Raw genomic sequence first — 14,844 nt, 5'->3', positions numbered from 1 at the left:
TAACCTCCCACTTCAGACTCTTGAGTGCCAGGAATATAATAGATCTACACTGCTATAAAACCAGACCTAGAGAGAGAGAGAGAGTGAGTATGGTGTGTGTGTGTGTACGTGGGTATAACATACATACTTTGGGGGGAGGGAGGTTGCAGGGAGGACAGGGTCTCACTGTGCAGCCCTGGCTTGTCTAGAACTTATTATTTAGACTAGGCAAACCTTGAACTTACAGATATCCACTGCCTCTGCTTACAAATACTGGAATTAAAGCTGAGCAAGACCAGATTCAAAATCTTGGTAGAAAAATGCTTTCCTCTAAGATCAAGAATAAAACAAATTTGTACACTATTACTACTTCTAGTCAATATTGTATTAAAGGTTATCTAGCATATGCAAATAGTCAAGAAAAAAATAAAAACATCTGATAAAAAAGAAAAAATAAGACCACTTTTATTTGCAGAGAATATAATCTTGTATATAAAAAAATCCTAGGGCTAGAGAGATGGCTTAACAGTTAATAGCACTGATTGCTCTTACAGAGGACCTAGGTTCAATTCCCAGGACCCACATGCAGCTCACAACTGTCTGTAACTTCAGTTCAAGGGGACCTGGTACCCTCATACAGACTTATAAGCAGGTAAAACACCAATGCACATAAATTAAGTATTTAAAAAAAGAAAAGAAAATCCTATACAGAACTAACTGGGTGTGGCACATGCCTGTAATCCTCTAGCACTTAGAAGTGGAAGCAGAAGGCTAACCACACTACTACACAGTAAATCTGAGTCCAGCCTGGGATGCATGACAGAGATCCTGTCTAAAGAAAAGAAACAGAAAACACAAGGAGGAAATCACAAAATATTGGCACTAATAAATCCAATAAGGCTATGTCATGTCAATATACAAATAATACGACCGGGTAACAATACTTACTATCCTGTGGAACTTGCTTCGTAAACCAGGCTGGCCTTGAATTCACAGAGATCTGCCTGCCTCTGCCTCTACCTCCCAAATACTGACATTAAAGGCATGCACCAGCACTGCACGTACAGTAATTGTATTTCTACTGAGGAGGTGGCTCAGTGATTCACTATATAGCCCCAGCTGGCCTCAAACTCAAGTTGATCCTTCTGCCTCAATCTTCCAAGTGCTGGTATTTACAAGTATGCGCTACCTACAGAGCTCAAAAAAATACTATTAAAAAATAAAAGCCTCAGGCCAGCAAGTGGCCTAGGAGGTAAAATCCTGTTTCCAAGCCTTATGATGGCCTGAATTCAACCCTGAGGACCCACATAGTGAAAGAAGAGAAACTAACTCATACAAGTTGTCCTGTGATCTCCATACAATTTCCATGGTATGCTTCTGTGATCTCATACATACACAAGCACATATACAAAATAAATAAATGTACAAAAAATTTTAACAGAAAAATAAAACCAGGGATAGGATGTTGTTCAGCTAGCAGAGTGCTTTTGTGATACGCTTGAAGCACTGGAACCCATCCCCAGTACCACATAAACCATCCTATAGTTCCAAAACTCATAAAGGAGAACAGGAGAATTACACGTGAGTTGAAGGCCTGCCTAGGCTCTATGAGCCCCATCTCAAAAATAAAGTAAGTAAATGAATACCAAGTGTGGTAGCATATGCCTGTAATCCCAGAATGTGAACACTAAAGCCAGGCCTTGTAGTCTACATAGCAAGACTCTGTCTCAAAATAAGATAAAGGAAATGAAAAGGTAGGTCTGGGTGATTATTATAAATCCAGGAGAGGAAATCAAGCTGTCAAAGACCCAGAAAAGGTCCAAGGAACGAAGAGGCTAAGGCAAGTTTTCCTGAATATTAAATTTAAAACCATGCATCTTCAACTGAGAAAATATGAAAGCCAAGGGACAATGTGATTTATTTTTAAAAGACAAAAAAATCCAGTGCTGGAGATATGGCTCAGTGGTTAAGAGCACTAATTGCTCCTAAGAGGACATGGGTTCAATTCCCAACACCTACACTGGCATCTCATTTACTGGCTGTAACTCTAGTCCCAGGGGATCCAATGCCCTCTTCTGTACTATATAGGCATAGCACACAGACATATATGCCGGCAAAACACCTCTACATAAAAAATTAAAATTAGGAGGGCAGTGGCGGCTCACACCTTTAATCACACCACTTGGGACATAAAGGCAGGCGGATCTCTGAGTTTGAGGCCAGTTTGGTCTACAGAGTGAGTTCCAGAAGAGTCAGGAAACTCTAAGAAACCCTGTCTTTAAAAAAAAAAAAAAAACAATGGGAGATGGCTCAGTGGTTAAGAGCACCGCCTGCTTGTCTAAAGGTCCTGAGTTCAATTCCCAGCAACCATGTGGTGGCTTACAACCATCTGTAATAAGATCTGGTGCCTTCTTCTGGAGTGCAGGCATGCATGTAGGCAAAATACTGTATACATAATAAATAAATAAATCTTTAAAAAAAACAAATCAAAACAAAGCAAACCATGGAGGGAAAAATCTATGGGTTATCAACAGAAGGTATACGAAGTTAAAAACATATTTCAGGAACTACTTACAAATATGAATAAATTCACCCTAGACTCCTACAGGATAGAAATCAAATTCAAGAAGCCCTAAGGTTCTTTTTTAGGCCAATGTAACAAAACCTCACCCCAACATTTCTTAGTGCCAATCCAGTCAGAGATAGTTGAGAACCTCAATGAAGCTTCTAGTTACTACGTGACAAAGGGTTATCAGCAAATTGGTTCTGCTTTTCCAAAAGCAAATAAAGTTGTTGGCAAAGTTCCTCCCATTCTCTTTATTTTTATAAGTGTAACAAATACATAGCCTTCTATTTAGTACTTACAGTCTTTTATATGGCCTTGCATCCTGACATTCTTAAGATTTAAAAAAAAAATCCTCCAAAAGGCAGACGTGGAGGTCAACACCAGGAATCCTAAGCACTCTGGGGGTACAAAAGCAGAACCATCAAGCCCCGCCTAGTTTAAACAGTGCTGTAGGCAGTACACGCAGGCCTGCAGAGTGAGAAGCTGTTTCAAGAAACAAAAAACAATCTTCAGGAGCTGGAGAGCTGGTTCAGCAGTTCAGAGCACTTGTTCTCTTCCAGGGGACCCAGCACTTACATGGTAGCCCACAACCAACTACAACTCCAATTTCTGGAGCTCCAACACCCTCTGCTGACCTCTGAGATCAATAGGCACTTAGTATGGTGGTGCATATACATACATGCAGGCAAAATATCCATACTCTTCAAGTAAAATAAACACACCTAAAACCTTTTTTGCTTAATCTTCAAAAAATTTTATTTCAGCCAGGCATGTTGGTTCCTGCCTTCAATCTCAGTACTTAGGCGGTTAGAGACAGACAGATCTCTGTGAGTTCCAAAAGAGGCAGGACTACACATTGAGACTCATCTCAAATTAATTAATTATTAAGTTTCAGCAGCACATGGTGGGGCAAGTCTTTAATCCCAGGACTTGGAAGGCAAAAGCAGACTCTGTGAGTTCAAGGGCAGCATGGTCAATACAGAGTCCCAGGCCCACTACCACCACACAGTGAGACCCTGTCCCAAAAAGAAACTGGAGGGGAATGGCTCATCAGTTAACAGTGCTTGCTCCTCTTTGAAAAGACCTGAGTTCAGTTCCAAGCAATTGGCTCACAACTGCCTATACCGCCAACTGCAGAGGATCCAATGCCCTATTCTGGCTTCCTTGGGCACTGCACACACATGACACATATAAATAACAATAAATTTTTAAAAGTAAATAGAGGAAATACTTCAGCGGTTGGAAACATTGGTTGCTCTTCCAGAAGACCTGGGTTTAATTCCCAGTGCTCACATGGCAGCTCACCACTGTCTGTAATTGCAACTCCAGGGGTTCCAACACCTCCACAGACACATACAGGCAAAAATACCAATGCACATAAAATAAAAAGTAAATTTTTTAAAAAGTAAATAAATATCCCTTTACAAGTCACAGCACTAAAGGTCTACCACAGTACAGCGGTTCTGTAGTCTGAATTTTTATCTTGCCCTTTAATCCCAACACTCAGGAGGCAGAGACAGGAGGATCTCCGTGAGTGCAAAGACAGCATGGTCTACAGAGTGAGTTCCAGAACAGTCAAGGCTACACAGAGAAACCCTGTCTCGAGAAGCAAAAAAAAAAAAGAAAAGAAAAGAAATTTACCCTTAAGCATAATTTATCTTTATATTCCCATTCATCGTGTTGCTCCATTTAGATGTAGCCTCAATTTTCTTTAATATAAATATATAAATATAAATAATGCTACAATTAATATTTTATTTACAAATTTTTATAAATATACTTTTACCCTTTGGATAAATTCATAGAGCTGGAACCCCCCAACTGAAAGACATTTTTAAGTTTATTGATATGTGCTACCCAGTATCTTGAAGAAAAATCTGGTCCAGTACACATTCAGAGTTTAGAGAATTTTTAGCATCTCTGACAGTTTAATTTGCCAATTTAATAGGTGAAAATCATTCACTTTGTATACCTTTAATTAGTTATCAGAATAAAAATGTTTTTCATATGCTTCTTGGTGATGTTTCTTTTTGTGAACTTTCATCATTTTTACTTTCTCTTGACAAACTTGAAAATCAGTTGAGATAATCACATAAATTAACTTTGGCTCCCCCTGCTGGTCATATATAACTATGATCAAGAAGCAGATAAACCGGATACAACTATTGTTACAAACACCACATACACACAGTGTTCTTTGTCTCTTAAACTTATACTGAACATTTTCTAGAAAAGGTGAAGGCAAAATCACTCAATGTTTAAGAACAAATGTTAACAGTTCCCTACCAAATATACTACCTGATTGGTACATTATAGGTCTACATTATTAATTTTGCTATACTTTAATTATATGAAAACATTCTGGTTACTTTTTGACACTGGAGTGTCATCAAAAGCAAGCAGAAGCAAAGGGCTGAGATACAGCTCAATGATAAAGTGTATGCCAGCACAAGTCATAGGTTGAATCCTCAGTACTGGGAAGAAAAATAAAAAGAAGAGTGGAGGGGAGCTGATAGTATAGTCTGGCAGTACAGTGCTTCCCTAATATGCATTAGGTCATAGGTTTGGTCCCCAGCATCACAGAATGTAACTGCCAGCCCTCATCCCAAAGCTGCTTACACTTACCAGCCTGGATTCTACTGGCAAAGAGTTACGCCAAGACTGGCAAGCAGATACAGCTGGTTCAGCTTTTCCATTTCTATTGTCCTAAAGATGTATATCTCACTGTTCTTGGAAGACCCAAGTGGAGGATCACCGTAAGTATCAACTACATAGTGGATTTCAAGTCAGACTGGGCTACAGAGTAAGACGGTCTCAAAAACAATAAAGAGGTATGTCCCAATGTCCTTAAACATATTTACTAAGTGCAAGCAAAGAAAATAAAAAACACTCAGGAGGTAGAGGCAGGTAGATCTCTTGAGTTTGAGGTGCAGCCTGGTCTAAAAAGTGAGTTCCAGGACAGCCAGGGCTGTTACACAGAGAAACCCTGTCTCAGAAAAAAAAGGAAAATAAGAAGAGCCAGCCTTCACTCCAGAAGAACTTGGGGACTACACAAAGTGAAAGAGAAGTAAACTAGTGGCCACTCAGCATTAGATGTCCTAGGTGTGAAGACCCACAGCAAGCAATACAAGCACTGCACACTGAGAGACCAGGGTTCACAAGATACATTCAGTGACATCTTGTGCTATTGTTAATGCTACTGTGATAACTGTTATTAAAGAAGTAGGAGGAGAGCTAGGCGGTGGTGGCACACACCTTTAATCCCAACACTTGGGAGGCAGAGGCAGGCGGATCTCTGTGAGTTCGAGACCAGCCTGGTCTACAAGAGCTAGTTCCAGGACAGGCACCAAAACCACAGAGAAACCCTGTCTCGGGAAAAAAAAAAAAAACACAGAGAAACCCTGTCTCGAAAAAGCAAAAAAAAAAAAAACTGCAAACACATCTATACCTTTGAGTGTGAGATGATGTAGCCAGGCTATCAAGAACACTTGGCTAAAGCAACTGAATTGTACCTCAAAAGCTGAAAGAGCCAAAATAGAAAAAGAATATGATCATTTAATAAGATCTACATTTACCAGGTCACTTCTGATAGAAGCTTAGAAGATAGGTGGCAATCAAAGAGAATAAATGAGGTGACTGAAACGTTATGCGGGCAAAAAAAAAGTCTGAACACAGAAAGCAGAAGTGAAAATGAGCAGGAAAACATTTATAAAGAAGGTGGTAGGCCAGAAAGATGGCTCAGCAGGTAAAGGGAACTGCTGCCAACCTTGACAGCCTGAGTTTAATCATGGTGACCCACACAATGGGAGTAAAAAGTGGATCTGATCCCTGAAAGTTGTCTTTTGATCTCCCAATGTGCACTGTAGCAGGTTTGCACATACACACGTATACAATAAATAGTAACTAACAACTTGAAAATGAATAATTCAAACATAAGCCTGAGTTTAAAAAAATAAACCTCAGGTGATTGAGGTGCACAAGAAAGACTCTGGAGGACATTGAAACCCACCTTGAGTGATGGGTTGGATAACAGCACTGTCCGTAATCAGGATACAAAGATAAAAAGAGGTTGGACTTGCAAAAGTAATGAGAACATTTAAGAGTCCACTTTGTTCTGTCATAATCATATCTAATACACTGATTTTAAAAACTTAAAATATAAAGAGATAGCTACAGGGAGATATCAAGGAAGTAACTGTGATTAAGATTAGAAGACTAGGCAGAGCCAGAAAACACACACCTGCAAATCATCAGCATACAGAGTCATTTAGGGCTCACTACAGACTCCCCCAGAGCTCCCACACAAGATGAGGAAACAGAGTCAAGGAAAGCCAGATGATTCTTAGGAGCAAAAAAGGGAAAAAGTCTACAAAAAAAAACTGCAAAAGACTCGCAAGAAGTGGCACTGATGACAGGATCACCCATCACCCACTTTATTTGTTGTACTGTGTAACAGACGTTCTTTGTTAGTTTTTGATTTTTGAGACAAGGTCTAATATGTAGCCCTGGTTGGCCTGAAACTCACTATGCAGACCAGGCTGGCCTTGAATTCACAAAGATCTGCCTGTCTCTGCCTCCTGCGAACTGGCATTAAAGGCGTGTGCCACCACGCCTGGCACGAGTAAAGTTTTTTAGGGCTTGACCTTGCAGCCCTCTCCTAAAAAGACAACATCAATCAACTCAAAATCACTGGCCAGGAATGGTGACATAAGCTAGTAATCCCAAAAGGGTTCAGGCAAGAAAATCACCAGTTCAAGGCCTGCCTGATCTACCTAGTGAGTGCCAAGCAGCCAAGATTATGTACCAAGAATCTGTCTTGGGGGGGAGGGGGAGAGCCTCTAGACCAGCATGCACTTAGCTAGAAAAATGCTGTCTAGCATGCAGAAGCCCTGGATTTGGGATCACTAGCGCTACATTTAAAAAAAGGGGGTGGGGGCAACCTAGAGAGATGGCTCAGTGGTTAAGAGCACCCCCTGCTATTCTTACAGAGGACCTGAGTTCTATTTGCAGCACCCATAAGGCAGTTAACAACCATCTGTAGTTCCAATTCCAAGGGATTTGATCCCTTCTTCAGAATGCCTTAGACACCAGGCAAACATGTAGTACACATATATAGATGCAGGCAAAACAATCATACATAAAATTAAAAACAAACAAAAACACCAGGCATGGTATGGCTGGCTACCTATGCCTATAATCCCAGCATTTAGGAGGTGAAGTTCAAGGTCATACTCAGCTCCATCATGAGTTCAAGGCCAGCTTGACCTACATGATACCCTGTTTTTTTTGGGGGGGGGTAATTCTTGGGGACTGGAGAAATAGAGCAGCAGTTAAGATCAAAGATCCACATATGATACCCAACACCCATCCAGGCTGAGTGATGCACATCCATCACCTATATAACTCCAGCTCTAGGAGATCTGACATCCCCTTCTGGCCTTCCTGGATACCCACACACAAGCAGCACACACAGACACATACATAATTAAAATAAAAAAAAATTTCTTTTTAAACTAAGATTCTGACAGGCATGCCGGGCGGTGGTGGCGCACACCTTTAATCCCAGCACTCGGGAGGCAGAGGCAGGCAGATCTCTGTGAGTTAGAGGCCAGGCTGGTCTACAGAGGAAGTTCCAGGACAGGCTCCAACGCTACAGATAAACCCTGTCTCAGAAAAAAAAAAAAAAGATCCTGACAGTACACTCCTTTAATCCTAGCACTTGGAAGGCTGAGGCAGGTGAATCTCTATGAGTCCCAGGACGGCCAGAGTTATACAGTGAGACCCTGGCTCAAAAATAGAAAGAAGAAAAAGAAAACCAACTAAAAATAAAATAAAATTAACATCCCAAACAACATACACTAAATTATTGGACCATTTTCAGGTTATCACTACAGCCACTATTCAAAACCCAGCCTTCCTTGCATCCAGACACAAGGGGGGACAGAAGGAACCATGTGTTTTACTTATTTTTAAATGTTGTTTTCAAATATTTGACTTTGACTCAAACAACAAAAGGCATAAAAAGCCAAATATAGTGGATCATGTCTTTAATCCCAGCACTCGAGCAGCAGATGCAAGCAGATCTCTCTCAAACAAGGCCAGCCTAGTCATCGAGTGTTTCACTCCAGCCAAGGCGACAGTGAGAACTTGTCTCAAAAAAAAAGTTAAAAAAACAAGCAAGAGGGTTCAGCAGGGAAAGACTCTTGCCACTCAATTCACAGAAAACATATAAAGGTACAAGGACAGAGCAAACTCAATAAAGTTGTTCTCTAACCTCCACATATACCCTGTAGCAGCATAACAGACATAATTATAACAAAATTCTTTATGTGTGAAAAGAAATAATATTTTAAGCTTGTTTTGAATCCCCCTTCTTCCCCCCCCCCAAAAAAAAGGCCAGAAACAACAGTAAGTATCTACAGCGCAAGCATTAGGAGGTGGAGATGAGAAGATCCCAAGCTCACTGGCCAAGTAACAAAGCCTATATGGTAAGCTCCAGGTTCAGTGAGACCCTGTCTTAAAAAAAATATGGTGAGCCGGGCGGTGGTGGCGCACGCCTTTAATCCCAGCACTCGGGAGGCAGAGGCAGGCGGATCTCTGTGAGTTCGAGACCAGCCTGATCTACAGAGCTAGTTCCAGGACAGGCTCCAAAGCCACAGAGAAACCTTGTCTCGAAAAAACTAAAAAAAAAAAAAAAAAAAAAAAAAAAAATGGTGGACAGTGATTGAGGATGACACTCAACATTGACCTCTGGCCTCCATATGTATATATATATATATATATATATATATATATATATGTATACCTACCTATACATACACATGCACCACACACACACACACATATACATACACACACACATTAAAAAAGAAGCTAGGTGGTGATACACACCTTTTATCCCAGCACTTGGGAAGCAGAGGCAGGTGGATCTCTTGAGTTTGAGGCCAGCCTGGTCTACACAATGAGTTCTAGGACAGTCAGAGGTATAGAAACCCCGTCTCAAAAAAACAAACAAACAAACAAATAAATAAATACAAAGAAACAGGCTGGTGAGACACCTCAAAAGGTAAAGACACTTACAAGCCAAGTCTGTCAACCTGAGTTTGATCCTCAGAACCCATACAGCAGAAGGAAAACTGTCTCTTCCATGTAAGCTATGTGTACACACAGACACTCAGAAATAAGAAACATTAAAAAATAAAAATTTAGGTGAGGTGTAACCATACACACCTTTAATCGCAGCACTCAGGAGGCAGAGACAGGCATGGATCTCTGTGAGTTCAATGTCAGCCTGGTCTACAAGAGCTAGTTCCAGGACAGGCCCCAAAGCTACAAAGAAACCCTGTCTCAAAAAATTGTTAAGAAGCAGAAACAACAACAACAACAACAATAATAATAAAGGGGCTGGAGAGATGGCTCAGTGGTTAAAGAGCATTGCCTGCTCTTCCAAAGGTCCTGAGTTCAATTCCCAGCAACCACATGGTGGCTCACAACCATCTGTAAAGAGGTCTGGTGCCCTCTTCTGGCCTTCAGGCATACAGACAGAATATTGTATATATAATAAATAAATATTTTTTTTAAAAAAAAATAATAATAATAAAATGTGACTTGACTCACTGGTAGCAGCACTCGCCTTTAATCCAGCACTTGGGAGGCAGAGAAAAGGTGGATCTCTGTGAGTTACAGGACAGCCTGGTCTACAGAGTGAGTTCCAGGATGGCCAGAGATACACAGAGAAACCCTGCTTCAAAAAACAAAGAGCTAAAGAGATTGTTCAGTGGTTAAGACCACTGGCTGCTCTTCCAGAGGATCCACATGACAGCTCACAACTCTAACTCCAGTTCCAGGAGATCTGACACCCTCACATAGACATACTTACAGGCAAAATACCAATATACATAAAATACTAATAAATAAATAAAAATGTAACTCCTATCTGAAAATACAGAAAAAAAGCACAATTTCTGTCAAATTAAATATATTCTGAAATGTTCTTAAGTATAAAAATGGAAGGAAAAAATTCTTTATGGTGTATGCCTGTAATCTCAGCACTTGAGAGGCTGAGTCATTTGAGTTCTAGGCCAGTCTAGGCTATACAGCAAATTTTTTTAAATTTTTTTTTTTTTTGGTTTTTTCGAGACAAGGTTTCTCTGTAGCTTTGGAGCCTGTCCTGGAACTAGCTCTTGTAAACCAGGCTGGCCTCAGACTCACAGAGATCCGCCTGCCTCTGCCTCCAGAGTGCTGGGATTAAAGGTATGCGCCACCACTGCCTGGCCATACAGCAAGGTTCTACCTCAAAACAACAAAGTTTAGACTTAGCACGTTTTACGATGATCAAACGATTGGTAGGGAACATAAAAAAAAAAAAAAACCAAGACAGCTACGTAACTACATTTTTCCAAGTAGTTAATAGATAATAATAATTCATACATACTAAAGGACACTGACTTTTGGTCTGTATTTTTGTCATGCCAAAGGACTGTGATCTAACAGTAGAAGTTATAGTATTATAATACCCCAAATTTACCAATAATAGAGGTAAAACATTAAACATTACACACATCTTTAAAAAGTAGGCCTCAGTATATTTAATATCTTAATGCCAAAGAAATAGCAACATGAAATCTAATATACTAATCATAGAGGTCAGCAAGTCCTAGCACAAAACAGTTGTTAAGAAGCGGAAACACAGGGGCTTGGAGAGATGGCTCAGCAGTTAAGAGCACTTCCAAAGAACCTGGGTTCAATTCCCAGTACCCACATGGCAGTTCACCAATGTCTGTAACTCTGGCCCAGGAGTTCTGGGACTTCGCACAGATACACATGCAAGCAAAACAACAATGCACATAAATAAAAATAAATATATTTTTTAAAAAAAGAAGTGGAAACACAATTATACAAGGTCTTCCAATTCCTAGGCACTCGAATTATAGGTTGCTTCCCCATTCAATCCCTCAAACTGTAGCATGAGGAAAAGGCTGGAAAGAATGTGTCGCCTTGGACCCTTATCCATTCTCCAATAATATTCAACTCATTATCCAACAGCAGCAGCCAGAACATACATGAGGATAAGATTCAGTCTACATTACCTAAAGATTTCCCCAAAGTCCAAATATTTAGGTTGCACAGACTGCATTATTTTGATTTCCCCCGGTACACTATTCTGGCATTAACTAAGCAGATCACCACCAAACAATCTTAACTATATTGTTATCTAACTCTCAAGGAAGGCCAGGCTGACAGAGGACTTCTAGCACTACTTATCAGTTCTTGGTCCTTCCTCTCACTTCCTCACTCTCACGCCTTAAGTTTTGTCCTCTGTTTAGTCCTAACCAAGAGTTCTTTTGCCATCTCTAAACAGATCAGAAAGAGCCATAAGAGACACAGAACAATCATAGAAAGTTTTTTTTTTTAATCAAATGGTCACGGTCCACATGGCCCAAATAAGAAAGGTCTGCCCTGTGAGAGAAAAGACACAATGGCTACCTGTTGAAAAACATTAGTGTAAGGGTTCACGCACTGGCCTAAGGAGCAGCACAGCATTCAAAGAGCTGTACACATAAACCTTAATATACTATATGAAACTTCATAGTAAACAAATGGTTAATGACACATCTTTTGTAACACATGAATCAGCTACTGATTTGCAAAAGTGGGACACGCCCAAGTTCATATGACTCCAAAGTACCTGTTTGAAAATGGACCTAGAAGTCTGAATTGCCAACCCATCTACCAAGTTTAGAACAGAATTTTACAAATATGTAAGCTGTAATAATTTAAAGTTTAAAAATTGGACTCATCATTACTATAAAAGTTAATTTGAGAACTTCATTAATATTTTAACATCAATAACCAAGAACAGCAATAACACAAATTCTAAGATGCTAATTGTTCTGAGGATGAGTATACTGCAAGGTAATTGAAGAATAGCAAATTCAAGAACACTCTAGATAGATCTGGTCAGAGGCCAACACCTATAATCCTATCTTTTGGAATGTTGAGGTAGGACATTCATGAAGTTAAGGCCAAGCTCAGCAACATAAAAAGTTCCAGACCAGCCCAGGCTACAATGTGACCCTGTCTCAAAACACAAATAAATGAACAAATATTCTTGCTTCTAAAATACACATATGAAGTAATAAGGAAAAGCCAATCCATCTTACCTTAAGAGGCATCCAGATAGCATTCATAGTGTCAGGAATAGTTTAGACGAGACTCAGAAAGAAGCAGGAAGAGACTAAGGAATTCCCTCAGTTACCACGGATAAGGAAGTGGGAAGATCTGAAAAGGAGGAGTTTTCATTTAGATGGAAGAATCTAGAATATGTAAATAGCTTATTCTATCTGGGAAGGATATTAAGTGCCAACAGCCTATCCATCCTAAAAAGTGTGCAAGGGCTAGGTGTGGTACACACCTTTAATCCCAGGACAGAGGAGGCTGAGGCAGGCTGTTGTCTAGGAGTTCAACACCAGCCTGGTAGACACAGTGGGGGGGGGGGAGACTGTCAGGTAAGGCTAGAGATGGTATCAAACAAAGAAAAGGGTAAAATATACAATTCACTTTGGGAAGTGCATATGTGTATCTCTAGATGTGTGTAGAAATATTTTACACCAAAGGACATAAATTTTAAATAATCAGAAACTACTTATCAAAGATTCAGAAAACCAAAATCCTAGAGGAAAAGTTATTCTCCCAGAGAATTTCATAAGCACTTCTGAAAATGATTTATTAACTAACCACCTGAAAAAGTCTACAGCTACTTTTATTTAATAAACCTAAAACCTTTCTGACAATTCCTATGTCCTAACTTTTCTTAAAATTGTTTCAGAGCTGATTCTAAATAATAATAATAATAATAACTATTCTTCACTGAAGTACTACAAGCAAAAAAGGGGGGAGGGGAGAAAAGACCCCTTCTTGCCCAGAGATCTTTAAAAGCAGACCAGAGGAACTGATTTTGAAGATGGAGGGTGTTAGGTTTGCAGAGACTCAGAAGGATGGACTAAATGACCCTTGTAGGAACCTTAAGTCCTAAGCCTGAATGAAAATTCCAGCTTAACCAGTTACTGCTTCACTTAAAATGGAGGCTTGCCCGAGTAGGAACACAAAATAACACACTCACCTCTTTAAAAATAATTTCTTAAAATCAGAGTCAAAGCCCCCCGTTTTTTTAAAATAAATAAATAAAGCTCTGGAGTGGGTTTGCTCCCTCTCCGCGTTTTGTCACTTCGGTTAGGGAGACTTGGCATCACTTTGCTAATCGCTCATCGGATTTGGGGGGTGGGGACCAGAGGAGTTTGACTCTTGACCCGACTCTCAGGCAAGCCTGAGCGCCCCCCGCCCCCACCCCGTGACGCGACGCGACCCCCGGGCGGCGAGTCCGCGCCCCTCCCCCGCCTCGGACCCTTGTCCCGGAGCTTCCCCCACCCCCCGCGGCCCGCGACTCCTCCGGCCCGGTCCCCATTGTTAGGAGGGGGCCGCCGGGGCCGGGGCTCGCGGCCCGGAGCCCGTGGCCGTTGCCCGACTTGCCTCAGGAGGGGGCGGCCCGAGGGATGCCGCTTCCCGTCCTGCCGGCCGCGGTCCGTCCCACCTCGCTCGGCCTGGCGCCCCGGGGCTCCGCTCGGCGACCCCCCCTCCGCCACAGGCCCGCTGACCGCCAGTCTCCGGGTCCGCCGCGGCCCACGGCCCGAGGCCCAGGCTTTGCGGGTGGGCGCCGGCCGGGGGTCTCCGCGCCCCACACATGCGTCCCCGCGTCCTCAGCCCGGCCGCCTTCAGGGCCCTCGGCGGCGCCCGCTCCCGCGACCCCTCGGCCTCCCTCCGCCCCGCGGCGGCGTCTCCCGCGGCGTCCCCGAGACGGGACGCCCCACTCTGCGCCACCATCACCCCGACCCGCCGCGCCCCCACCCCCCAGGGCAGCAGTGCCAACGGCAGCTCCCCCGGCCCCGGACCTACCTGCACGGCTCAACCAAGCCTAGAGTGGGGGGGGCGGGCAAGCTTCCGCCCTCCTCTGTCTCTCATTGGCCCGTCTAGGACAATTCGCGTGCGCCATTGGCTAAAAGTGGACGTCCGTCAGAGCTGTGGGGCGGGACGGTTGGGGGGGGAGAGATGCTGGTGCCTCGGCGTCTCTGTCTCTGTATCTCTCTATCTCTGTCTCGGCCCTAGGAAAGGAGAGGCTTGAGCTGGACAGAGCTGGAAGAGGGCCTAGTGAGAGAAATAAGACTAGGAATCCCCACAGAGCTTCAGAGCAATCCATCACTCAACCCTAGCCTCAGTCCCTCAGGTCCTCTTCTCTGTCACCC

General features: G+C 42.2%; 1 protein-coding gene across 8 annotated transcripts in view; it reads right to left on the bottom strand.

The window, feature by feature from the left end:
- Positions 1–14,536, bottom strand: part of Kansl1 (KAT8 regulatory NSL complex subunit 1) — a 132,313-nt gene extending 117,777 nt beyond the window's left edge. For 4 of the 8 annotated variants that reach the window (XM_075990419.1, XM_075990426.1, XM_075990423.1 and 1 more), the window contains exons 1-2: positions 14,075–14,174; positions 12,709–12,826 (exon numbers count right to left, since the gene is read on the bottom strand). The gene's annotated coding sequence lies outside the window, so the exon portion shown is untranslated. Of the gene's footprint in view, positions 1–12,708; positions 12,827–14,074; positions 14,175–14,497 lie in introns of those variants that run through there. The other 4 variants (XM_075990422.1, XM_075990429.1, XM_075990425.1 and 1 more) reach the window with 3 other exon arrangements.
- Positions 14,537–14,844: the final 308 nt, after the last annotated feature.

Source organism: Microtus pennsylvanicus, chromosome 11 (assembly GCF_037038515.1).
Source record: "Microtus pennsylvanicus isolate mMicPen1 chromosome 11, mMicPen1.hap1, whole genome shotgun sequence".
Classification (NCBI taxonomy): domain Eukaryota; kingdom Metazoa; phylum Chordata; class Mammalia; order Rodentia; family Cricetidae; genus Microtus; species Microtus pennsylvanicus.
This window is presented reverse-complemented; position numbering and strand designations above follow the sequence as displayed.